We start from the raw sequence: 26,813 nt of genomic DNA, 5'->3' as shown, positions 1-26,813 counted from the left end.
CAGAGTGTCTTGGCTTTCCATGCCTAAAATACTCTCATGGGCTCTTCAGCTGGATCCAAATGCCTTAAGGGCTGATTCTGAGGCCAGAGTGCTGTTTAGCACATCTGCCATTCTATGAGTCTGCTGTGTATCCTGCTTCCCATGTTGGATCATTCTCTCCCTTTTTTATTATATCAGTTAGTATTAGCAGACACTAGTCTTGTTTGCATTATCCCTTTGACTCTTAGACCTATCAGTGTGATCAATTGTGAACTGAAATTGATCACTTGGACTAGTGAGATGGCATTGATACATGCAACCAATAGACCATTCTCTAAAAGGCTGCAATGAACCCAAGAACCAGGAATTCCATCCGGGTCTCCCATGTGGGTTGCAAGGGCACAAGCTCTTGGGCCATCTTTTGCTGCTTTCCCAGGCACATTAGCAGGGAACTGGATCAGAAGTGGAGCAGTTGAGACTTGAACTGGCATCACAGGCAGTCGCTTAACCAGTTATGCTACAATGCTGACCCCATCCACATATTATTTAAGCAAAATAAAGTAAATGTAACTATCAAAATTCTATTTTGGGGTCTGGTGTTGTGGAGCAGTAGATTGCCACTGCCTACAGTGCCCTGGCAGTTGTGGCTACTTAGGGAGTGAACCAGCAGATGGAAGATCTCTCTCTTTCTGTCTCTGTCTCTGTCTCTGTCTCTGTCTCTCCTTTTCTCTAACTGTGCCTTTCAAGTAAATTAATAAATCCTAAAAAAGAAAAACTGTATGTATTTTTAAATATGTTAAAAACCAAACTGTAAATATTTTTCTTCTTTTTCCTTCTATAGGCATTTCTTAACAGTGTAATACTAATATGAAGAAAAAAGTGCCTGGAATCATTTTAAATGTAAAAACAGATGAAAATTGTAATTTTATGGATATTTATGTGAGTTAAATAAGAGACTCTCCAGAGTAACAGATTAACTACCCTCCATGTGTATACTATAATTTATAATTTTTTAAGAGTTTAAATCACATATTGCAAATAGAATATTTTAAGTTATGCTATTCAACTTTATTTTTGCTAGGCATATAATTTTCTTATATGGTTAACATTCCATGTTAAACATTTAATTATGTAAATTATGTTTCGGAGTACCTGTGAAAAATGATGTGTTTTGTGTTTGCTCTTAGTAATATGTTCGTCAAACCATCATGTATAAAGTCCACTTTTATAATTTCTATTTAATAATATTTAAATAATTTTATTCAGAATTTATTGTGTTTATTTGCATTAATTTTAAATGTGAATTTTATTAAAGCAAAAAATATGAAAAAACCTGTTTTTTTCTTTGAATGAAAAATATTTGTGGCAGAAATTATACTATTAAAATATCACCAAATATAAGTGTGTATATATATAAGTTCATACACATAATTTCAAAATGTTTTTGTACTAAAAGTTATTTTTAATTCCATTTTTTCCATGAATTCTTTGGTGTACCTCACGTTTTCTGAACTGATAGCTAGAATCCTAAGACAGCTTCTGTCTTTTGAAGTTAGAGTATGTGGTATTACTGTCTTAAATAAAAGGAAGTCTGGTTGTTGTTGGGCTGGGGAGATGTTTGTGAAAGAGCAAGAAGAAAGTATGGATTGCCTGCATGCTTTGGTTAGAATGGTTAGAATGTAACAAATTACCTTATTATATTCAGTTAGTTTCATTCTGAAAAACTTGGGAAGTCAGAAATCTATAATGAAAAACCACTCATCTTTTTTTTTTCAAGATTCATTTATTTATTTGAAAGGCATAGTTAGAGAGAGAGAGAAAGAGAGAGAGAGAGAGAGAGAGAGAGAGAGAGAGGAGAGATGGAAAGATCCTCCATCTGTTGGCTCACCCCTCAAATGTTGCAACCACGGGGCTGGGCCAGACTGAATCCAGGAGCCCGGAGCCTCAACCCTCTTCCCAGTGTCCCACGTGACTGCATGGGCCCAAACACTTGCACCACCCTCCACTGCCCTCCCAGGTGCATCAGCAGGGAGCTGAATTAGAAGTGGAACAGGTGGGACTTGAACTGGTGCACATATGAGTTGGTAGCATCATAGGCAGTGGCCTCAGCTGTGCCACAACACTGCCCCAACCTCCATCCTTTTAAGGAGTAGACAAAGCACAAGTTACTTAACTGACTTTTTATCACTTTGGTTCCAGATTTATATTGGTATCATGAAGACATTTGCATCTCTGTTGTATGGAAGCCATCATCCCAATTTTAGCATCTTTGATCTCTTCCATAACTGTGTGCATTGCAGTTATTGATGATTGTAAACATCCATTCTCCTTTGTCCATTAGAAAGCCAAGCTCAAAGATGCCTGATGGCTTCAGGAATTCTATGAAATGATATTCTAAATTATCCTTTTATTTGTTGTGGCCTATGGGCCAAGATCTAGTAATTATTTTCAGAAAACCTGAAAGGGGATTGGCATTGAAATTTGGCAATAATTCTGTGTAATAAAGAATGAGAAGAATGCTGTATTTTTAGTTGTTTTTTTTTATTTTGGTAATTATAATTATACATTTAGAAAAATGAATTCTATGCTTATAACTGTCTAGAGAGCTGAGAGCCTTTTTTTAAAAAAATAAAAGTGAAGAGGTTATTGAATAACGACAAATAAAAACTTACGGTGAAATGCATTTGGCTAAAATACTAAAAATAGACCAAAGGACACTCATGATTAGTATAGTTTCAATAAAGTAAGTTATTTCAGATGCAATTCTGTGAAATTAAATTTTAAACTTCTCATAGATGACTAATGTGCCTCAAAATGTATTCTATGATGTATATTTCTATAAAGTCCACAGAATAAAAGCATCGTATTGCAATAATGTTTACTACATGACACTCATTTGCTCATTGAACTAATTTCAACATAGCGAAGTTGAGGGGATAATGAATCGAAGACTTTCAATTTGTCCCAACAGAGAACATTTTCTCACCCAGGGTCGTTGGTGTTTCAAGGTAAACAGGGTGAAACATTCAGTGGTTCCTTAGCAAAGTAACATCTGCACACCAGAGGAAAGCTCTCGTCTAAGCAGAAAGGCAGGAGGTTAGCAATGCTTTCTCCAGGTAGTGAAACTGCATAACTTCTTACGCTTCCTTTTCACTTTCTATTGAATGTTGCATCTTTTGCCTTGAAAAGCAAGATGCATTTCCTAAAGCTAGCCCTTGAGAGCTTCTAGAAGATAGGAAATGTGTTTCCATTTGGGGGCCCTGATACATGTTTTTGTCTTATTGCTTTGTACATGGTACCAATTGATTACTTGATTGGAAAATCCAAGCCTATCTAGAGTAGCTTTCCCTCGCGTCTCCTTGCTTAATTTGTTTAATATTGTGTATCAGTCTATGTGGTATAAATTAGTTTCTTATGTATTGTTATGCATTTGGCCATAAAGACCTGCCCTCCTGGTCTGGACCTCTTGTCTCAGTACAGAAAGAGTGGAGTCCAACAGGTTGCAAAGCAAAAGCAAGTTCGTTTGTTGTGGAGAAAAGCAGAACAGGCTCCTCTGGGAGACAAGGGACTCCAGAGCTGGGTGTCCCTGATCATTCCCCCCTACTCCCTTTCTCCCCTCTTGCACTTGTCTCTCTTAATTCTCATCCCCAATGTTCGTTCTCAGATTGGGCCTTCCTCTGATCATGCACCAGGAAGGCTTGGTGCGATTGGGTATGATTGGGTCCCTTGCCTGGGTGCGAGCGCCGTGAAGTGATTGTGATTTGCCTTTCCAACGTTCCTGTGCTACCATGCTGACTCTGTCTAATGCAGCCTTGTAGTTGGGTCAGTCAGTTTTCCTCAGCCTGCCAGCTCTTCTAGGCCTGCCTGGATTCCCCTTTCCCTGCATATTCCTCCACAGTAAATAAGGTGTACCAGACAGAATGTCTTCCGAAGGATTTCTTGTCGCTCCCCGTCTTCGTGGAGGAACGACACAGGACCCTGCGCTGTTCTTTCGTCTGCTCGGCCCTCCCCGGGTTTGCTGCTGGTTCTTCCCGGGTTGGCTACCGACCCTTCCACCTCCGTGGAAGGGCGGTTCCCCCTGGCCACTTTCCCCACTTCCGCGGGGGAGTGGCACACCGCCGGCCGGCTCTCTCGGGGGCTGCACAGGTGTTCCTTCAGATAGATGTTCCTGGTGCATGTTGTCTCTCTCCTCCTTTATAGTCCTCTTCCGCCAATCCCAACTCGGCTGCCCACACGCCGAGTACGCTGCTCTCCTCCAATCAGGAGCAGGATCAGCTCCTGGAGGTCATCACTCAAGTTGGCAAGAGGCAGCTGAGTAGAAGCTGTTTCTCCCTTCTCAGCGCCATATTGTGGGAGAGCAGATGCATAGAATAAGTCTTAATTCCAGTAACTTAGTCTAGTCCGAGTTGCTCCCCACATTTCTAGCTGCTAGAACTGTGTCTGGCTCATACTACTATAAAAAGTAAACAGTAAGAGTCACTTGAGGTAGTTTCATCATTGCACCAAACTCACAGGGTGGACTTGCAAAAACTGAAATGGCTACACTAGGGTGGCATTGTGGCACCATGGGTTAAGCCACCGTTTGCGATGCCTCATCCCATATTGGAGTGCTGGCTCAAGTCCCAGCTGCTTTGCTTCTGATTCAGTTCCCAGCAAACACATCTGGGAAGGAGATAGAACATGGAATGTGATAGGGGCTTCCTGAGATAAAGAAGCAGGACCTGTCCTGGGAAAAGAAGCTGGCAGTATCAACTTGCTTTTGACAGCTTCAACATCTGCCTGTCAGCACAGTGCTGTAGTGTTAGCCAGTTCAGGTATAGTTTGCTATATATGGGGGGAAGCTCTAGATGTAAGGGAAACTGCTTAACATTATCAATAATAATGTGGCTTAGCATGTTCAGCTGTTGCCTGTAGTTCCAGCATCCATAAGGGCGCTGGTTCATGTCGTGGCTGCTCCACTTAAGATCCAGCTCCCTGCTAATGCACCTGGGAATGCAGTAGAGGAGGGCTTGGGCCCCTGCACCCAGGTTGGGGACCTAGAAGAAGCTTCTAGCTCCTGGCTTCAGACTGGCCCAGCTACTGCCATTGTGGTCATTCAGGGAGTAAACCAGTGAATGGAAGATCTTGTTCTCTGTAACTGTTCCTTTCAAATAAATAAAATGAATCTTTTAAAAAATTTAAAACATCAGTAACTGTATACCTACAGGACCTTTTAGCAATCCCTATAGCTGTCATGTAGCATTAAAGCATCCACTTGGAATGTATGCAGCCATATAAGGGAGACAAAGGAGCTAAAAGGTATATAAGGAAATGCCTCTCTGTGTTTGGGGCACAGTCTTCTGGGAGTGAATCCACTGGCCTCATGCCAGCATGGATAAAGCTGCTTCTTGCTAAAAGCCTAAGTGTCTTGTCTTTCTGATTTAAAAGCTTCCTGCTATAGGACCAAGTGCTTGGGTCTCTACCATCCATGTGGGAGACCTGGATTTCCTGGCTTCAGCCTGACCCAAACCTGGCTGTGGCAGCCTTTTGGGAAATGAACCAGCAGATGGAAGATTCTCTCTCTCTCTCCTTTCCCATTTCTCCTTTCTCTCCCTCTCCCTACTTCCTGTCTCTCTCCCTCCCCATCTCCCTCCCTCCCTCCCTGTGTCACTCAAATACGTACATACACACAAGTTTTAAAAATTGCAACAATATCACTGAACAGTAAAATCTTACAGTACCAGCACCATTTATGCTGTCCACAGTTGGACTGAAATGTCTTCATGCTGTGCATGACTGTATCATATAAGCCAATGAATGAGATAAAGAACACATTGTAACTCACAATAAAAGCAGAGTATTTAGGGATCACTATTGAGAAATTGTTCAGTTACTCACCAAAACTCTTCTATGTTTTATGTGAATCCACTGTGTTCATTCATCAGGATAAGCTGTCTGCTTAATTCCTTCCCTGCAAGCACTTCCGTTTACCCCGTCACAGATATTGACAGATAGAGCCATTTAACCTTAGAGGCAGAAATACAAATGCCTATAAGCCCAGTGATTAACACAAAGGATTAGACTTAGCCGCAGCTCCCACAGCGTGTAGGTGGGGACAGGTTTCAGCCCTGGCTCAACTGCAGGTTACAATTCTGGCTTCTCTGGGAGATTTGGAATCTGTGTATACGGGAAATATCTCAGTTTCCTTGTCATTTCATTGGAAAAATGTTAGTATGAGTATACCATGCCAGTCCAATAGAAAACTTCAGCCCTGTTTGAGTCATAAACTGCCATCATTTGACATCTGATGGGTATTTTAACTTGGGGATTTTTGTAGCTTGGTTTCCTGTCATCTCCTTTGAAGAACAGGATCCCTCTTCTGTCAGGTTCCTATGGCAGTTTGGAGATGGGTTGGTATTTTTGCCTTGGCTTTGACCTTACAGACCCCTAAAGTCTTGCTCCTGGAAATTCCTCCTGGGCACCATCTGTGCTTATGGTCATGGGCAAGGGAAACCCCATCTTTCCACCTTTCACAGGACGTGGAGTTGCCCCTTGATTTCGCAGGTTTTACTAGTAGTGAGTGGGGAGGTCCATGAAGAGGGGCAGAGAGGGGAGAGAGAGGAAGGGAGAGCATGAGGTACAGAGACTATTTGCCTATCTGCCTCAAGTCTATCAAGCACATCCTAGGGGCTTGGTATAAAAGATATATATTTGAGGGAGTGGTCAGTTATAAATACTGGGAAAAATCTTTCTTGTGACCCTTTTTCTCAACTTAGTTGAGGAGCTATTTTTTTTCCCAAACAATTACAGCTATGCTTGGGGACAGGCATTTGCTATAGCAGTTAAGCTGCTGGGTGGAAAGACTTCATCTCGTATCAGACTACTTGGGTTCAAATCCCTGCTCTGTTCCTGATTCCAGCTTCCTGCTAATGTTAACACTATGAGGTAGTGATGACTCAAGTAACTGGGTCCTGCTGCCCATGTAGGTGATGCTTGAGTTGAGTTCCAGGCTTCTGCCTTCAGCATGGCTCAGCCCTGGCTAAGATTGGCATTTGGGGAGCCAAATGGAATCATTCTCTCTCTCCCTCTCAAATAAAATAATTGTAGTTGGGAGGTGTTGCGGTTGATTTCTTCTGAGATGATTCATTCTTAGAAGATTCGTTCTGAGAGGAGCGTGGTAGGGGCAAGAGGCGCGGAGTCACCACACAGACCCTGGGAGTCAGATGAAAGCAGGCCAGAGGTGAGCAGCCTGCAGACTCGTTTATTTCAGTTGCTACAGCTGCTTATATAGCCAAGGCAGCCAATCCAGTCAAGGGGTGGTCTATGCCTTAACCAATTACAGTCTGCTGCCAGGCAGTTTCCAAAGCCATCCAATCACAGCCTGTTGCCAGTCAGGCTTTACTGCCAGGCAGTTTCTGAAACCATCCAAGCATAGCCTATTGTTAGTCAGGCTTTGTTGTCATGTGGTTTCCGAAGTCATCCAATTATAGCCTGTTGCCAATTTCTGTTGTCAGTGGCTATCTTGGCATGACCTTCTCACCTCAGCAGCCATCTTGGCATGACCTGCTCACCTCAGCAGCCATATTGGCATGACCTTTTCACCTTCTCATTCCACCACAGGGAGGTCACATAAAGATTGTTGGAGGATTAAATTTCAACAATGCAGCCAATCTCTTTAAATATGAGATCGTATCCATGCAGGTTTCTCCAGTTCTGCTACAAAGCAAAAGCAAAAATCAAAGGAAAACAAATGAAAGAAACTCGTGAGTCTTGTAGTCATGATTAGCAGCTGCACACACATCAGAGAGCCAGTGTCTACTGGTACATTCACTAAATGACAAGGTCAAATTCAGAGACACTAACTGATTTTTTGTAAAGCAGCCTCATCCAACCAATGCCACATGATAGAACTTCAGCCTTAGGCTCCAATTTCAGGAAAAACATGCTTTTGATATTTTTGTGCTATGGTGTTACAGAAGCATAGAAAGAGAGATGGGGATCAGAAAGCAAAGTGAATTTATATGAGGATGATTAGGGATGAAAGTAGATGATTATGAAGAACCCTTTAGGGTCTAGAGGCGCTGTCTACTCAGGCCAGTACTATGCCTGCAGCTGGCCCGGATCCCCTCTGAAACTTAACGGAACACAGACACACAGACACAGACACAGACACACACACACACAGATACACAGACACACACACACACAAGCAAATGTGAGAGTACCTCAAAAAGTTTGCAAAAAATACAATTAAGAGATGTTTGTTTGGATGCAAAAATATTTGAAATTTATGTATAAGTTTTTCATTTTACACATTTTCCTGGAACTTTCTGAAGACTATATGTGTGTGCATGGGTTTCAAAATTTTTGCACCCAAAGAATCTTTTATTTAAAAAATATTTTAAAAATGTGTTGGAGAGGGGGCTGGCACTGTGGTATAACAGGTGAAGCTGCCACTTTAGTGCCGGCATCCCAGGGTGCCAGTTTGACTTCTGATTCAGCTCTCTGGTATGCCCTGGGAAAGCAATAGAAGATGGACTGTGTTCGTGGGCCTCTGTACCCACATGGGAGACCTGGAAGAAGCTCCTGGCTCCTGACTTCGAATCGGCTCAGCTCTGGCCACTGTGGCAATTTGGGGACTGAACCATAGGATGGAAGACCTCTCTCTCCCTCTCCCTCTCCCTCTCCCTCTCCTTCTCCCTCTCCCTCTCCCTCTGCCTCTCCCTCTGCCTCTCCCTCTCTGTAGCTCTGCCTTTCAAATAAATAAATAAATCATTAAAAATGTATTGGAGAGATAGAGAAAGATACTTCATCCACTGTTTCACTTCTGCTCCACAAATGCCTACAACAGCCCAGGCTGGACCAAACCAAATATAAGAGCCCTGAACTGGATTTTGAGTGTAAATCATATGTATGAAGTTGAAATGGTCCAAGAGAGATGAGAGTGAAGACAGAGTCAGGGCAGTGTAAGATCCCAGGAGCTTTTGCTAAGACTTTTGGTCCCCTTTAAATACTAATGAGAAAAGTGCCTATCAGGAGAGCAGATTTCTGAGGGGTCAAGAGATGAGTTCTAAAACAAAGACAGAAGAACTAGAGAATATTATAGTGTTTAAATAAATCAAAACAGGCCGGTGCTGTGGCTCACTTGGCTAATCCTCCGTCTGCGGCTCCAGTACCCCGGGTTCTAGTCCCAGCTGGGGTGCCGGATTCTGTCCCAGTTGCTCCTCTTTCAGTCCAGCTCTCTGCTGTGGCCCAGGAAGGCAGTGGAGGATGACCCAAGTGCCTGAGGCCTGCACCCGCATGGGAGACCAGGAGAAGCACCTGGCTCCTGGCTTTGGATTGGCACAGCGCGAAGGCTGTGGCGGCCATTTGGGGGGTGAACCAATGGAAGGAAGACTTTTCTCTCTGTCTCTTTCTCTCACTGTCTAACTCTGCCTATCAAAAATAAATAAATAAATAAATCAAAACATCAAGGGGTTGGTGCTGTGGAATAGTAGGCTGGCACTCCACTTGCAGAGCTGGCATACCATATGGGCGCTTGTTTGAATCCTGGCCACTCTTCTGATCCAGCTCTACTATGGCCTAGGAAAGCAATAGAAGGCCCCATGTGCTTGGCCCTTGCACATGCCTGAGAGACCTGGAAGAAACTCCTGGCTTCTGGCTTCAGATCCACCCAGCTCTGGCTGTTGCAGTCATCTGGGGAGTGAACCAGCTGATTGAAGACCTTTCTCTATGTCTTTCCCTTTCTGCCTGTAACTCTGCCTCTCAAATAAATAAATAAATCTTTAAAAAAATGAGAACATTAACACATTCGTTATATGAAAGTTCTTGTGTAATTTTTTGAATAAATGATTATCAGGTGTATGACCTGGGGTGAAATGTCGAATCTCTTTCTCTCTGTTTTCTCATCTCTATGAGGATAAAATGCCAACTTCATAAAGAAACAGATCAGTTAGTATCAAAGTGCTCAGAAGAGTGCCTTGGATAAAATAAGCACCACGAAATGTTAAATAAGTGCAGTAGCATTCCTGATGCCTAGTATGCACTACACCTGCCAGTATGGACTCAGGGAGCCTTGTTGCTAAAATACTGTAGTGATCTGACTAGTGCTTGGCCTGGGTTTGCCAGCTCCCCAGGACTCTACTGTGAACACAGATGTTTCCACCACTTCTGCCAGACAGCGCAAACAAAGTGATGGGGTAGGAAGCAGCAGCACTCAACATAAGTAAGTTGGTTCATAACTGTTGTAGTCTGCTTACAAAATCTTTGTGTTACTTACCTGTTCAGAACTGAAGGATGCTCTTTGTCACTCTGCCTCTCAAATAACAACAACAACAATAAGAGGAATGGGTGCTGAGCCTGGTGGTTGAGATGCCCACATCCGACATCAAAGTACCTGAGCTTGATTGTCTGCTGCGGCTCCTGACTCCAGCTTCCTGCTTATGTAGATCCTGGTAGATAGGATGATGGCTCAAGTAGTTGGGTGTTTGGCACTCACATGGGACACCTGGACTGAGTTCCTGGCTTCAGCCTAGTTCAATTCCTGATGTTGTAGGCATCTGGGGGAGTAAAGCAGTGGATGGGAGTATCCTCTTTCCCCTTGTCTGTCCTTCCAGTATTCTGTTTTTTTGCTTCTATAATATCATAATAAAAAAAGACTGACAGATGAACTACATTTGATTATTATTGCTGTTTTTCCCCAGTGAGGCATTTTATTTGTATGTATATATTATATCTTTACAAAGAGAATCCCAATATTTTCCCTCCTGTGGGTTTTTGTTTCACTTCTTTGTGGTCCATTAGACTGTCTGAGGTTGCAGTACAATGAAACCACACTGATGGGATTGGAGCAGATCATTCTGGCATTTTTTTTTAAGATATTTTATTTGCACATCATGTCTGAGGTTACTAACTCCACACTTGTTTAACCTGCCTTTGAAGTTGAAGAGAATTTCCCCAACTCTGTGATCATCAATGATTTGAAGCTTTCCAGTGTAACCATGTCTTATCATAGTTAGCAACTGGAGGATGACTTTGGAGCAGAGCTTGGTAAGACAGTAGCATTTGCTTATCATTTTGGTGCTGTTGATGCCCTTGAGAGCATCAACCAGGATATTCATGAGCAACATTAAAGTATCATGGACAGAGGAAAGAGATCATTATTATTAACAAACCTATGTTGAAAGCAATGTGCCCAATGGATAACTGTAGTTATCTGCCATTTTCCTTTGGAAAAAGGAAAAACAGATTGAGCATCCCTAATCTGAAATTCTCCAAAATCTGATACTTTTTGACAATTTGACATGATGCCACTCATGGAAATTTCCACAGCTGACCTCATAGGATAGTCGTAACAAGATGCAGGCAGGATGGGCCTTGTGGCTCAGTGGGTTAAGCTGTCACTTGCAATGCCTGCATCCCATATTGGAGTGCCTGGGTAAAGTTTCAACTGTTCTGCTTTTGACCCAGCTTCTCGTTAATGTATATCCTGGGAGGTAGCAGATGATGACTTGAATTCATGAGTCCCTGCCACCCATGTGGGAGAACTGAATGGAGTTCCAGGCTCCTGGCTTCAGTCTGGGCCAGTCCTGGATATTGTGGGCATTTGTGGAGTAAATCAGCAAATGGAAGAGCAATGTTTCCCTCCCACCCCCATTCCCCTTTCCCTGTTGCTCTACCTTTCAAATAAATAAATAAATCAATAAATCTTTACAAAGATAAAAGTGTGCTAAAATATTTTATGAAATTGCCTTCAGGCTATGTCTGTAAGGTGTATATAAAACAATTAATTTAATATTTAGACTTGGTTCCTGTCCCCAAGATGCCTCATCATGTACAATTATATGCAAGTATTCTAAAATCCAAAAAAATTCAAAATTCTAAACACTTCTGCTCCCTGGCATTTCAGATAAGCGATATTCAACCTGTAATATAATTTGTTCCAAATGGATGTCTAGACAAAAAAAGATCAGTTGGGAAACCCAAATAGACTCTTTATAGAACATGGACGTTGGCAGAAAAATGAATTCCAGTCAGACCTGCTTAGTTTGTCTTCATTGCGGAGCCAAGCTGACCTCAGGAGAGGCAGACAGACGCGTTTCCTGAGTGCACACTGGACAGGAGCTCCAGATGCTTCTAGAGAGCTTCCAGAAGTCGTGCCATGTGTTTGGTAATCAAACATCCCACTCTAGAAAATCAAAGTAAATTTTCCTCAGAATCCATTCAAAGCTTATCTTAAAAATTGGTTTAATTTTAGTGAACATTTGCTTATTTTTTTCTTTATGAGCCTCAACTGTTTCAGGTGTTGGCTGGCTCTGGCTTATCTTTGCTGGGGCAGATTTTACCTTCTCTGGGAAAGTTTCCCATTTTCCCTCCTATTTGCACTCTCTACACCATGAATAGAAGCTTCTATGGCAGACAAATGTGGCATGAAAATGTTGACCATTCACCAACAAAAATAAGTATACATGGAAGAAACAGTAAGACTATACAACGGTAGCTATCGATTTGAGCATATTTAAGGTTATTTTCTTTTAAAGATTTATGTACTTACTTGAAACTCAGAGTTACACACAGAGAGAAGGAGAGGCAGAGAGAGAGAGAGAGAGAGAGAGAGAAAGATGTCTTCCATCTGCTGTTTCACTCCCCAGCTGGCCGCAACAGCTGGAGCTGCACCAATCCAAAGCCAGGAACCAGGAGCCAGGAGCTTCTTGCGGGTCTCCCATGCGGGTGCAGGGACCCAAAGATTTGGGGCATCTTCCACTGCTTTCCCAGGCCATAGCAGAGAGCTGGATCGGAAGTGGAGCAGCAGAGTCTCAAACAGGTGCCTATATGGGATGCTGGTGTTGCAGGTGGCAGCTTCAACCACTACGCCACAGCGCTGACCCCAGTGTCTTCATTTTTTAATAAACCTGTTGAAGTGTAATACACTGGAAGGAAAGTAAACAAAGCATGATGGTACTTTTTGTTCTATGAGCACATCAGGGTACCATGATCCAAATTCCAGAAGCTGTTTTGTTCCCCAGCTCGTTCCCTACGTCATGCTTAGGATTAATGCTCTTCTAACACCATAGAGTAGTGTTTTCTCCTTTTGAACTTTGTATAGGAAATGTCCAGTTATTCTGTTTTGTGTCTGTACTCCTTTGCTCACTGTTATGTTTATGAGCTTTATCTGTAATATCATAAATCATTGTCATTATCATTTGCAAAATGCTGCTTCTGACAATGGTGAAACGGAGATCGTTTTTAGAATGAACATTTTCTTGCTTGTTTATTAATCATATTTCATCTCTCACTGATTGTCTTTTTATGCCCTGGTTAGTATGCTGATGTGATAGGTGTTTTTCATGGGAAAGACTGGAACATGGACACTTTTCTGCAGCTACAAAGAAGCTGTGTGGGGCAGTGGTTAGGAACACTGGCTCATGAAGCTAGATCTGAGTTCTGCCACTTTCCAACTAGGGAATCCTGAGAAGCCACCAAGTCTTTCTAGATTTCAGTTTTCCAATCTACAAGTGGAATCATAATCATCAGCTTGTAAGGTTTGTAAAAGGTCAGGTCAGCAACCACAGCTAGATGCTCTCATGGCAAAGCCACGAACTCTTTCAACTTTAAAAAGAAAGCTTGAAAATCTGTTTGAATCAGGCTCAAACTCTCAAGAACCAGTTTATCTCTCTTAAAATGTGATAATGAGCATTATTTTTAATTGATATGAAACTAGCTGTTCACTTAAAATGCAATATGGACTTAGTATAGAGTTTTGCTTTTCACTGATTGGCGAAAATTCAGTGGAAATCTTTTCTGCCCCCTAGTGGATTTGAAATCCAAAACACATGAAATAATTTCTAGCTTTTTGCTGCAAAATATCTCACATAAATATTTAGCTTTTCTATTATATCAAATATATTTATGTATGTATTCAAAACTACCTGGGTTTCAAATAAATAGAAACAGCCTAATTTAGATTAGCAACAAAGATCATTTATGGAGGGCATTGTTGTGGTGCAGTGAATTAAGCCGCCACTTCGGATGCCAGCATCTCATATTGAGTGGTAGTTCAAGTCCCAGCTACTCTGCACTTCCAGTCAAGCTTCCCAATAATGTACCTGGAATGAAGAAAATGATGGTTCAACTACTGAGTCCTGATACCCATTAGGATGGAGCTCCTGGCTCCTGGCTATGGCCTGGCTCAGCTTTGGTTGTTGAGGCCACTTGGGAAGTTAACCAACAGATGGAAGATCTTTCTCTTTCTCTGTGTCTCTTTCTCTCTGTGTCATTCTGCATGCCAATAAATAAATGAATCCTTAAAAACCGAGAGATCAATTATGGGTGTGAGTTATTTGGGTAATCATAGATTCAAACTTCAATCTTGAGAAGGATGGGATTCAGGAAGCTCCTGGGCCCATAACAGTAAGAAAGTACGGAAATTCCTTGAGACTGCTTCCCTTGATCAAATTCAGCTCACGAAATACCTTGTTTTTTGTTCCAAGGTGAAAGTTCTTGGTGGTAGGATCTGACAATGACTCAGACTGGATCGAAAGGTAAGCTTCTCATTGTCATCTGCTGGCAAATGTGCTTGGAGAGGGCACTTAGATGTGCAGTCTGTCAAAGATCCTGCTTCTGTGAAATACTGAATGTCTCTTTAATTCGTTTGCTTGAGTTAAATGCCAAGAAGAGAAGCCATAATAGGGGTAAGGAGGAAGAAGTTGACTTCTGTTTATTTTACTAATTCCTCTGCATTGCTGATTTATCATCCCTGTGCAAAAGGGCCTTCAGGGATTCCTGGAATGTACTCAGTTTGCTGTAAAGAACTAGAATCTCCCTCCATCATTGTGTGAAGTTCTGTTATCATTATTAAAATAGCAACTTCCAAATTTAGAATTTCAGTCCAGCAGCTTTAAAGCATTAGTGGAATGGCTTAAAATATGAAGTATCAATAAGTGAAAGGATTTCTAAACTATGTTCTTATGGAAAGTATTTTATGTTTATTAAACCATACACAATGATTATTTGTTTTTAAATGTATATCATATTCAAAACATCAGATTAAACTGTTTCTTGTGCCATTTCATCTCAAAAGGATTCTAGAAGGTAGATATTAGTGTTCAGCTGTATTTTGACAATAGGGCATGCAGATGAGATTTTTAATAACTTCCTCAAGGTTATATAAATAACAAGTTTCATAGTTTTAGGATTTGATCCCAGGTTTACTGACTCCAAGCCTGATGTTATTTGGACCTTATCACAATGTCTCAAATAGTACAGATTCTTTCAGTTGGGTCTAAGTGAGTCCAGTGGATGTCATTCCTGGGGTGCTGGACTGGTGCTGGTATCTGTAGGGCAGATCTAAGTGAAAGAGGCGTTCTTAAGTCAGCCTGGGCAGAGAGGATGAGTTCCATGCAAAAGAAAACAAGTCAAATGCATAACCAGAAAAGGCAAAAGCATGCAGAAAATCTTAGATGTGAGTCTAGGAAACAATAGGGACAAGAGTTTGGTATCTGGGAGAGTGAAGAGGGAGCAGAGAAGATTTGAAGAGGCTTTGTTTAAGAAATAGCCTGTGAATAGGGGTAGGTTGAATACACTGGGACATGGAGGGGAAGCATTGAGTGTCATTGATGGTGAAAGGAAACAGGAGGCTGGAAACAGGAATTGGAGATGGGAGAAGCCAGGAGGCCACCACTTCCAACAGCAAAGAGGACACCTAGTATTTTCTCTGCATATTAACGTTATGATTGGCACACATCTAGTGTAGACCAGGCTGCAGGCATATTAACAACTGTAAGAAAAAAAACCCCAAGCTTTTCTTGCCATAATTATTCAACTTAGACATCAATAATGCTAACCAATATTTCTCTCTGATTTTTTAAAAAGATGTTTATTTATTTTCATGAAAGGTAGAGAAAGAGAAAGACACACACACACATACACACACAGAAACAGGAGAGAGAGAGAGAGAGAGAGAGAGAGAGAGAGAGAGAGAGTTATCTGCTTGTTTATTCCACAATTCCATGCAACAGCCAAGGTGCACAAAGCCAGGAGCCTGGAATTCCAATCAGGTCTCCCACATGAGTGTCAGGAACCCAAGCACCTGAGCCATCATCTGCTGCCTCCCAGGATGCATTAACATGAAGCTAGATTGGAAGTGGAGTAGCCAGGATTTGAACCAGTGACTCTGATATGGGATGTGGTGTCCCAAATAGTGGTTTAACCTACTATGCCACAATGTTTGTTGTGCTTCATGTGTTGGGATGACAATGGTACACTGGAACACTTTTTAACTCCAATCACTTTCCTCAAGATGACATGTAATTGTTATTTAGAATTTTAGTTTCACCTTTGGATATTCCCAAATTAAGCATCATGGTTGTTGAGCCTATATTCTTTTTGATTTTTCACATGTTAATTGTTACATTTGGTCACCATGGTTCCGTGCAACCCACTCATCCTTTGGGGTTTGATTTTTTTTCTTCCTGAGACATGCCCTTTGAAGATTTTCTAGTTAGAATATGGGAGTAGTTACTTCTTAGTCTTTGTTAGTTCAATTAAATCTTTGGTTTTGTACACAGGCTTGACAAAGGTGCAGGGTTCTTTTCCCCCAGCACTTGTGATTTTATTCTGTTTTTGGTCTCTTTTGATGCCCTTGAGAGGTCTTTTGTATGCCTAATTGCTGTGTGTTGTAATTTAGTTTTTCTTCTTTAGTGTTCCTTTTTAAAATTTTTAAAATTTTTTTAAAGATTTATTTATTTATTTGAAAGTCACAGTTACACAGAGAGAGGAGAGGCAGAGAGAGAGAGGTTTTCCATCTGATGGTTCACTCCCCAATTGGCCACAATGGCCCGAGCTGCGCAGATCGGAAGCCAGGAGCCAGGAGTTTCTTCTGGGTCTCCCATGCAGGTGCAGGGGCCCAAGTACTTGGGCCATCTTATACTGCTTTCCCAGGCCACAGCAGAGAGTTGGATCAGAAGTGGAGCAGCTGGTTCTCGAACTGGCACCCATGTGGGCCAGGGCGTTAACTCAATGCCCCACAGTGTCGGCCCCCTTTTGGATTACTTTTAAGCTGGACAAAGTGGACAAATGTTTATTATTCACACACTACAGTATATTTTATAGAGTCACAATCACATAGCGACAAAACCATGAAGACAAAAAATGTCAAGATAATAGATAATCCTAGAAGGAAAGGAAGGAGACTTTGTTTGAAGAAAGCAGCAGCCTATTTAAGTTTTGCAAAGTTGTTTTTATTTGAAATGGAAGATTTTAAGTGGATGTTTATTGTTTTTTAAATCTTAATCATTTCACATTTAGACAAAATAAGGCTAGATCTAGCACAGTCTATCTGTGGTTAGCATTTTATGATTACAAAATGGATGATCTGAAAAATTTATAGGAGATACAGTCCTTGAATAGTGCATCTTTTGGAATGGTTTGATCAGCCCAAGTGATCCTTTTCTTGTGATATGGTTCACAATAAAAAATTTTAAGGCAAATGATTGGCATTCCACATATCACTAAAATGAAAGTTAGTTTATAGCTCCATTCACCATTTATGCTTGAAGGGCTCCTATGTGCTGCTAATGAGAAGAGTAAGGAAATGGGTCTTGTCTTCACCAACCTCCCATTCTAAGGGCGAGAGACACAGTGCAGCTTCATCCTGTCATGAATTCTAGCAGGATGGTGATCAGACAAAATAAAAACCCTCTTGCTGTAGCTAAAAGTGCTGGAGACAGAATAGCCAAAATGTTAAGATGTGTAGCTGGGTTTTTCAGAAAGAAAAGGAAACTCCAAGCTCATAGATTTGAAGAAAGAACTAAAAATGGTAAGAGTCCCTGAGTGGATGCTGCTGCCTCCATGTGTTTCATATCTTCTGGTCTCCCTGGTGGGGGCCTTGGTGAAAGAAGAAGCCTTGGGTTCATGCAAGGTGGGAAATTATTTGAATGCATTTACCCAACTCATTACTATCACCCCTGAAATCTTAAAACAGTGAAAGTAGACTCACAGAGAAATGCAATAAGGTACCAGATTAGAGCCAAGTGGCCAGATATGGCTGAGATAAGCTTATTTAACACCCCAATGCCAACTTGGAAGCTGTAGGGGCATAATATTCAGGCAGCGGAGCTTTGGCAGAGTCTGATAAACCCCAGTGCCACCATAGGCTGCATTCTGTGCCCTTCAATCATGATGTCATCTGTATCAGGAAGGGCAAGAAAACACTTCTCCTAGGTTCAAAAATTGAAGACTAAAAGAAAAATTGCAACCACAGGCCCAATTAGCTTTTCCCCAAAATTAAAGTTAGTAAAATGTACATGTTTATGTAAAAGTCATGTGTTAAAAGATATTGTTTATACTAACTAATTTAGGGTCAAAATGCCTTTTGTAAAATGTGAGCTGTTGGTTCCCTTTCTCATAAGTAGATCTATCTCCTAACTGGCATTGCATGTAATAAACTCAGAGACTTAGAATGCCACCAAGAGTTTCATAGTTGACTAGATGCTAAAAATGGGTCCCTTAGGAGGAGAAAGGGAGGTGGCATTGAGAGCTTTCTTTTTTTCTCCTTGGAGCCCAGGATGTTGCTTGTAAGCTGGCCAGGGATGTGAGGAGAGCAGGAAGACTTGCTTGAGGCAATCGTCTCTCTCTCTCAACCCTGCAAATAAATCGCACAAAATCTTTCATATTGATAGTAACTATAAAAAATAATGGAGGGATTGGTGTTGTGGTGTGAAGGGTTATGGTGTGGCTGGTGATGCTGGCATCCCATATTAGCTCTGCCTAACCTGTTTTGGCAGGTGCAGGGAAAGAATGCCGCCTGAATGGCTTCCACTGTGTCTTTGAGCAACCTCGTCATGCACTTCAGTGCATTCACTGGGGCACATATTACACCTATGTTTATTTCTGTATTTACTTAACATGCTCACACATTTCTGGAACATTGTGAACATCTGGCTCTACAACAGGCTGATGTGGGAGATAATTTGTTTAGGGGAATAGAGAGAGCTCTTTTAGTGACAGAAGATTGGAGAACTAGAGTAAGAATTAAAACTTGGGGAATTCAAGTGATCTAGGTAGCAGACTTGATAGAGCCCAGCTGCTGGGATAATAGTGGGACTTACCTTTTGTTCTGTTGAACTTTCAGGTTCTAGGGAGGCACTGGATTGTGCTGACCTTGGCCATGCATCCATCCCTGGCTAGGGAACCTCTGCAATTGAATTCCATCTTATGAGACACTACACAATAGGGCAAGGTAATTCTCCAAAGCAATTGAGGTGCTTTGTTGAAATAACTTCAAATACATACTGGAAAGCCAAAGAGCCACAGGTAGAGTAGAAATGTTCGTGATGACAACTTTCTGCTTTACTGAGACAATTAAAAATATCTAGAAAAACAGAGGAGCAAAAAATTTTTTTTGTCTTGACGTACCAGTTATGGCTGAAGGTGAAATGACCAGAAAGAAACCCAAATTCTGTAATGAAATGATGAGAGTTGTCATGCATTTCTGTGCTCAGAACTAAAGAATCAAATTTTCGTGTTTAATAATCTAGTCATACCTTCAAATATTCAATCTGTTTTTCTTCACCTTAATTATGAATAGTTAACACTACTCTGTGATTTTTTCTTGTTATCTTATCCTTTCTCAATTGCCAATTTAACTTCTCCAAGAGCAGACATTTAAAAATAAACTTTATTGCAGAATAATTTTAGATTAGCAGATAAGTTGCAAAGATGGTATAGACTTCCCATACACTCCTCAGGCAGCCACTCCCATCATTAAAATCTTATAGTTCCATGGTCTGATTGTTAAAAACTAAGAACTTTACATTAGTCCATCACTAAGAACTTAATTCCAGACTTTAATATGGATTCCATTAGGTTTTCCATGCATGTTTTCCTGTTACTCCAGGATTGAATGCCTGGTACTAGACTATATTTAATATCCACAAGTCTTAGTCCCCTCTGTGATACTTTTTCAGTCTTCCATTGTCTTTCAGGATCTTGACAGGCTTGAGAAGTAGAGGCCAGGGACCCTTTAGAATGTACCCCAAGTCTGGGCTTGTCTGATGTTTTGCTCATGGTTAGACTGGTTGTTGTGAGGGGAATGAATACCGCAGAGTCAAAACGCCCTCCCCATCACATGAATACATCATCCTGTGGTGTCACCAGTGATGCACACCCTCATCACTTAGTGAAGGTGGTGTTTGCTACCTCTGACCGCTGCAGAGTCCCTGCTTTCCCCACCCCTACTGTATTATAAGGAAACCAGTTGCTAAAACTATCCAAACCCAAGAGCTGTGGTTTATTTATTTTTATCTTTTAAAAGATTGATTTATTTATTTGAAAGGCAGAGTTACAGAGAGGGAGGGGGGGAGATAGAGAGAGAGAGAGAGAGAGAGAGAGAGAGAGGGAGAGAGAGAGAAAGAGGTCTTCCATCCACTGGTGCACTTCCCCAAATGGTTGCGAAGGCTGGAGCTGTGCTGATCCAAAGTCAGGAACCAGGAGCTTCTTCTGAGTCTCCCATGTGGATTCAGGGGCCCAAGGACTTGGGCCATTTTCTGCTGCTTTCCCAGGCACATTAGCAGGGAACTGGAATGGAAGTGGAGCAGCCAAGACTTGAACTAGTGCCCATATTGGATGCCGGCACTGTAGGTCGTGGTTTTACCTGCTAGTGCCAGCCCCCAAGAGATGTGGTTTAAGCTCTACCTATTGGACAAGGGAATCTCTACTTCTGTTATTTTGAATTTTCCTATAAGAAAGCTTTGTGATAGAAGACTTTTTCATTCCACTTGGACTGTTTTGGAAATGTGTGTTTGAAGAACATAGAGAATGGACCAGTAGCCTCTGTGATGTGGATATCTGACAAGTCCTTAGAGTTACAGAAAAAAAGGTCAGGCTGCTTGCCACTCAAAAGCCAATCCTCAAGAGAAAAGAGCTGATACAAGGGAATAAAGTTTATTCAAAATGCTGGCAGTCCTGGGAGATGGAGAACATAACTGTCATCAAGACCACCTCAGGTTCTCAGGGTAGTAGGAGAGTTTTAGAAGGCAGCAGAAAGGGAAGGCAAAGTGGGAGGAGGCCAGGAGCAAGAACAGTGAATAGGAGCAGCTGTATGGTGGCCTCTGGCAAGGTGATAAGGGGATGGATGAAGTCACAGTGTTTACTTTCAGCTTGCCATTGTAAATCCAACCCTCTGGTCATAATGATTGGGGCCACATTACTTTGCCATTTCAGCCATCTTTCTCAGGGTCAATTTCTAGAATTCTCCAGCAAGCCTGTTGAAACCTAAATCTGGTTAGTGACAAAGTTAGCAGTCAGCTTTTATTAAGAAATGGAGTTATTGGATTTACCCCTAATGGTAGAGCTAGAAACATGCCAGGGGATTCCAATTCAATCCCACCAATGCCATCTTACTTGTTAAAGTGATCAGTTTAAGTTCATAATTGATAAAAAAGATGGGATTAAGTGTCAAAGGGATTACATAAATAAGACTAGTGTCTGAAAATAATGAATAGAATTAAAAAGGAGAGAATGATCCTACATGGGAAGTGGGATACACAGCAGACTCATAGAATGGCAGAAGCCCTGAACAGCACTCTGGCCTCAGAATCAGCCCTTAAAGCATTTGGATCTGGCTAAAAAGCCCATGAGAGTTTCTTGGGCATGGAAAGCTAAGACACTGTGGCAAAAAAAATGACCTAAATGAAAGATCTCTGTGAGTGAGATCCCAGCGGAAAGAACGGGCCATCAAAGAAGGCAGTACCTTTCTCTGAAGGGAGGAGAGAACTTCCACTTTGAATATGGCTTTGTCTAAATAAGATCAGAGTTGGTGAACTCAGGAGGCTTCCATGGCCTTGGTAGCTCATGATAAGAGCCTCGGGTGATTACGGACTTCATAAATAAGAGTGTCAATTGTTAAATCAACAGCGGGGGTCACTGTGCACCTGCCTCCCATGTAGGACCTCTGCCCTTCGTGTGTTGTACTATGCGAATTAATGGTGAAACTACTACTGAAACAGTGCTCTATATTTTGTGTGTCTTTGTGGGTGCAGTCTGTTGAAATCTTTACTTAATATATACTAAGTTGATCTTCTGTATATAAAGACAGTTGAAAATGAATCATGATGAAGAATGGGATGGGAGAGGGAGTGGGAGATGGGATGGTTGCGGGTGGGAGGGAAGTTATGGGGGAAAAGCTGCTATAATTCAAAAGTTGTACTTTGGAAATTTATATTTATTAAATAAAAGTTGAAAAAAAAAAGAAATGGAGTTATTTGAGCTATTGCAACACTATGTCTTCGTCAAATGGATGCTCTAGCCTTCTTAAAGTGAGACCAAGACAAGCTGAAAAGAGATAGTATTTGTCCTTAAAGTGACAATAGTAGGCTCCTATTTTTCAGAGAGATAGAGAACCTTAAAGGGCTTCAAAGAGAACACCAAATAGGAGGGAAGCAGTGATGGGATCACTTCGAAGAAAATCTGCAGTTTTATCTACCCATAAAAAGGAAGATGGTGTCTTATCCTCCTTCAACTCTGGAATTAGAATAATTTGGCTGAGAGACTTGGCTCTGCAAAATTAAGCAAATACCATTTTTAGCCTCTAAACTTGGCTTATGGTGATTTCTTTTGCTGCCACGAATTTTATACTCCCCAAGGAAGCAAAGGCACATATTTGCTGATTAGTTTTTAAATACACACGGCACGCATGCACACACACACATGTTGATGTTAACAAATTCACAAGGATGGAGTATCATTATGACAACCAGTTTATGTGGTCAACAGAGAGCTCCACCATACAGGGTTGTGTTCCCAGAGGTTGGTATTTGAGACAAGCAAACTATTTCTCAGTGGTTTAGGTGAACATCTTGCTCAGATGCTCCTCATTTTGCCATGAGGCTATGTCCTGCCTCATATTGTTGACAATATCCTAAGAGGAAAATGCATTGATTTCTCCTACTTCACTGCACATCTTTGCTCAGCAGTATGGTGCACTGTAGGGTGTGGGTTGTTCCACTAGTGACCATGGGGCTCACTGGGAGCAGTGCTCATTACCAGGGCTCAGCATCGCCAGAGAGGATCAGACTGCACAGCATTAGCCCAAGACAAGATCAAATTCAAATCCAAAGTGCAATTTCCATTGAATAGTATCCCTCTTGTAAAGTGTAAAGTTGAAAATTTAAGTTGAACCATGATAATTTTGGGATTGCCTGTGTTTATTAGTATTTCATAAAGACCCATTGGAGATATACACCTCTGCATGCTTCAGTGTTTACTAATATTTGTCAGTCACAATATTATGTTCTTCTGTTATAGTACTTTGCCCCACAGACTGTTTGATCAGAGACCATTCACCATTGCTTCTTAGTACATAATAGCATTGTACCTGGCCTATAGAAGGTGCTTGATATATATTTGTTGAATGAATAAACAAACTCTAAAAGGGAAATGTAGGGTTAAATTGTTTATAGTTTCATCACTTTATGAAAATGAATAAAAATAAACTTAAGAAAATGTTTGCTATATCCTTATATCCTTAAGTATGAAAATCTATATTTTTTTTTTTTGGAATTGGATGAGGCTTGTACAACCTCAACATTTGTTACAAAGTATTTGTCAGGTAACACATGGCTATAAAAGGATTTTAGGGAGCAGATGTTGTGATGCAGCAGGTTAAGCTGCTGTTTGTGTTGCACCTGGGAGGCAGTAGATGCTGGTTGATGTACCTGGGCATCTGCTGCACTTGTGGGAGACCCAGATGGAGTTCCTGGATCCTGGCTTCAGCCTGGCCCAGTCCTGGCTGCTGTGAGTATTTGGGGTGTGTGTCTCCCTCTTTCTCTGTTACTCTGCCTTTCAAAGAAAGAAAGTGAAGAAGGGAGGGAGGGAGGGAGGAAGGAAGAAAGGAAAGGAGGGAGGGAGGAAGGGAGGGAAGGAGGAAGGGGGGAGGGAGGGAGGAAGGAAGGGAGGGAGGAAGGAAAGGAGGAAGAGAGTGAGAGAGGAAGGAAAAAGAGAAAGAAATCTTAAAAAAAATTTTTTTTTCATTAGCCTCCAGGGAAAACAGAAGAAACCAAGCTGCAGTATCATCCTGGCTAAGAAAATCATCCAGATGTTGCACCTATATGTTTGCTAATGCTGCCTTAACACAAACCATGAACTGAGTGGCTTACATGGCAGAAATTTGTTTTCTCACAACTCTGGAAGCTGGAAGTCCTAGATCAAGCTGTCGGCAGGGTTGGTGTCCCCTTGAGGTCTCTACTTGGCTTACAGATGGCTGTCTTCTCCCTGTGTCTTGACATGGCCTTGCCTCTGTGCGTGTGCAGTCTTGGTTTCTCTTTTTCTGTGTCCAAATTTCTTCTCCTTTGAAGGACACCAGTCAGATCGGATTAATGCCCACTCTAATGGCCTCATTTAACTTAATCACCTCTTTATCTCCAAGTACAGTCACATTCTGAGGCAGGTCCTGGTGGTAAGGGCTTCAACATATGAATTTTGGGGGGACATAATTTAGGCTATTACATTGTCTGTGCCCTGGACTAGAAGCTGTGGTTGGCACTGTTCCCAGAAACTATGCTTTCTGGCAACTGAACCTTTTGCCAGCACCACTTTCTCACACCCCAAGACAGAAACCCATTGTGATGGGTCCAGCCAAAGGAATGGCTGTGCTTAGTTTTGTTCCTGTTTGCCCCCATCTCAATCATCCTCACCTGATGAATCCATTGATAGAACCAAGTTCACACGATTGAGAGTTCTGGTTCGTAGGCAGGGAAGATGACATTCAAAGTGTTGGGAGGTACCCAAATATAGAAGGCTCTTCAGAATGTAATAAGCACTCTAGAGCCACAACACACGAACACATGCTGCCAAAATACAGTGCAAGACTGCAGAGGCTCTCTCACAACAGCCAAAAGGTGCAACAACTCCTTACATAAGGACAAATACTGCACCATCTCACTTACATGAGATACTTAGAACAGTCAAATGCATAGAAACACAGAGTTACTATGAAAACGTCTGCAATGGTGGTTGCCAGGGGCTGCAGGTTGGGGAAAAAGGGAGTTATTTAATGGATAGAGTTTCACTTTGGGGGTGATTAAAAGTTTTGGCAATTGACTGGGCTTTTGGTATAGAGGTTAAGCCCTTATTTGTGAGGTTTGCATCCCATATCACAGCACTTGAGTTGAGTCCCAGCTCTGCTCCAGATCCCAACTGCCTGCTGATGCACACCCTAGGAGGTGGCAAGTGATGTTCAAGTACCTGAGTATCTGCTACCCAGATTGAATTCCTAATTTCTGGCTTTAATCATGGATGTCCTCTCTCTCTCTCTCTCTCTCTCTCTCTCTCTCTCTCTCCATCTCTCAAGTAAACAAAAAGAAAAAAAAAGATCTGGAAGTAGATGGTAGTGATGGTTGCATAACATTGTGAATGTAATTAATGCCACTGAGTTGTATACTTTAAATATGGTTAAAATGGCAAACATTATGTTATGTATATTTTACCACAATAAAAACAAGAGCAGAACACAAAAATAACCTCCTCCCCCTTCAAACAAACAAACCAAAGAACCAGAGGAGTCGAAGGGGAAAGGCTTGAAGGTGCAGGCCCAGCCAATGGGGGCCATGGCCCACAGCCCTGTGACCTGAAGCTGAGGAGGTGAAACGGTCTCGGTGCTTGCTCTGCCTTTCTGGCCCCTGAATGTCTTCCAGTTATTCAGCTACCTCTGCTGTCCATTCTGGCATCCAGAGAGGGTAGGGATCAGGATTGCATTTAGCTTCAAGTTGCACAAAACCTGGAATTCAAAAAGTACGCGAAGATACCACAAAACCCACAAATGTCCTGAACAGGTGTACAGTTTGTGTTAGGTCTATTTTCAGAGAGGCAGAGCCCAAGTCAGCGGTTTTGGAGTTAAGTGGCCAATTGTGGGAGAGCTTCTAGAAATCTGCAAGGGACTGAGGAGAGTGGGAAGAGTCTGGGCAAGAACAGAGGTAGGGGGGCCGGCGCTGTGGTGTAGTGAATAAAGCCGCTGCCTGCAGTGCCAGCATCCCATATGGATGCCGGTTGGAGACCCAGCTGCTCCACTTCTGATCCAGCTCTCTGCTATGGCCTGGGAAAGCAGTAGAAGATGGGCCAAGTCCTTGGGCCCCTGCACCTGCATGGGAGACCCAGAAGAAACTCCTGGCTCCTGGCTTCGGATCTGCACAGCTCCAGCAGTTGTGGCCAACTGGGGAGTGAACCAGTGGATGGAAGACCTCTCTCTCTCTCTCTCTCTCTCTCTGCCTCTCCTCTCTCTGTGTAACTCTGACTTTCAAATAAATAAATAAATAAATAAATAAATCTTTAAAAAGAGGAACAGAGGTCAGCCTGGCCCATGGGGTTCCAGGGTATGAACAGTGCCACAGAGGGACTCTGTCAATTCCTGCATGTGACAGTCTTTAGCTTTCAGCATCTCCAGAGCTGAGGACACCCAAGGCCTCTGTGAGCAGCTGGCAGGCAACACTCTCAGTGGCTGGGGACCAGACAGCCTGGACTGACAGAGCGGACCTGTGTGCCATGTCCACTGCCCACCACACAGCATGCTGATCTCATGCACTAAGCTCATGTCCAGAGCTAGGAAAGAGAATTCAGTCTTTCTCTATGGTTTAGGCTTCTCCACTCTTAGCACATGGATCCTCATCTGAGGGTGAAGTCAGGATACTCCCAAGGTCCCAAGTTTACATTGCTGGGAGAATGAAGGTGAAAAGGATGAGGGGGCTGGAAAGCAAAGTGCCAGGGAAGGCAGCAAGAACGGTCACTGTTCAATAATAGTGCATGTGTTGCTGTTACTGGAGGGTGGATCATGAATGTTCTCATTTCGGAGACGTCAAGTGCTTCAG

General features: G+C 42.1%; 1 protein-coding gene across 3 annotated transcripts in view; it reads left to right on the top strand.

Moving 5' to 3' along the window:
* Nucleotides 1–26,231, top strand: part of ALKAL1 (ALK and LTK ligand 1) — a 56,028-nt gene extending 29,797 nt beyond the window's left edge. Inside the window, exons 5-7 of one of the 3 annotated variants that reach the window (XR_011389474.1) lie at nucleotides 821–918; nucleotides 14,448–14,498; nucleotides 23,989–26,231. The gene's annotated coding sequence lies outside the window, so the exon portion shown is untranslated. Of the gene's footprint in view, nucleotides 1–820; nucleotides 1,775–14,447; nucleotides 14,499–19,087; nucleotides 20,295–23,988 lie in introns of those variants that run through there. The other 2 variants (XR_011389473.1, XM_070075826.1) reach the window with 2 other exon arrangements.
* Nucleotides 26,232–26,813: the final 582 nt, after the last annotated feature.

This window comes from Oryctolagus cuniculus, chromosome 6, assembly GCF_964237555.1.
Source record: "Oryctolagus cuniculus chromosome 6, mOryCun1.1, whole genome shotgun sequence".
Taxonomy (NCBI): Eukaryota; Metazoa; Chordata; class Mammalia; order Lagomorpha; family Leporidae; genus Oryctolagus; species Oryctolagus cuniculus.
The sequence above is the reverse complement of the archived record's forward strand: the minus strand, read 5'-3'. Positions and strand labels throughout refer to the sequence as shown.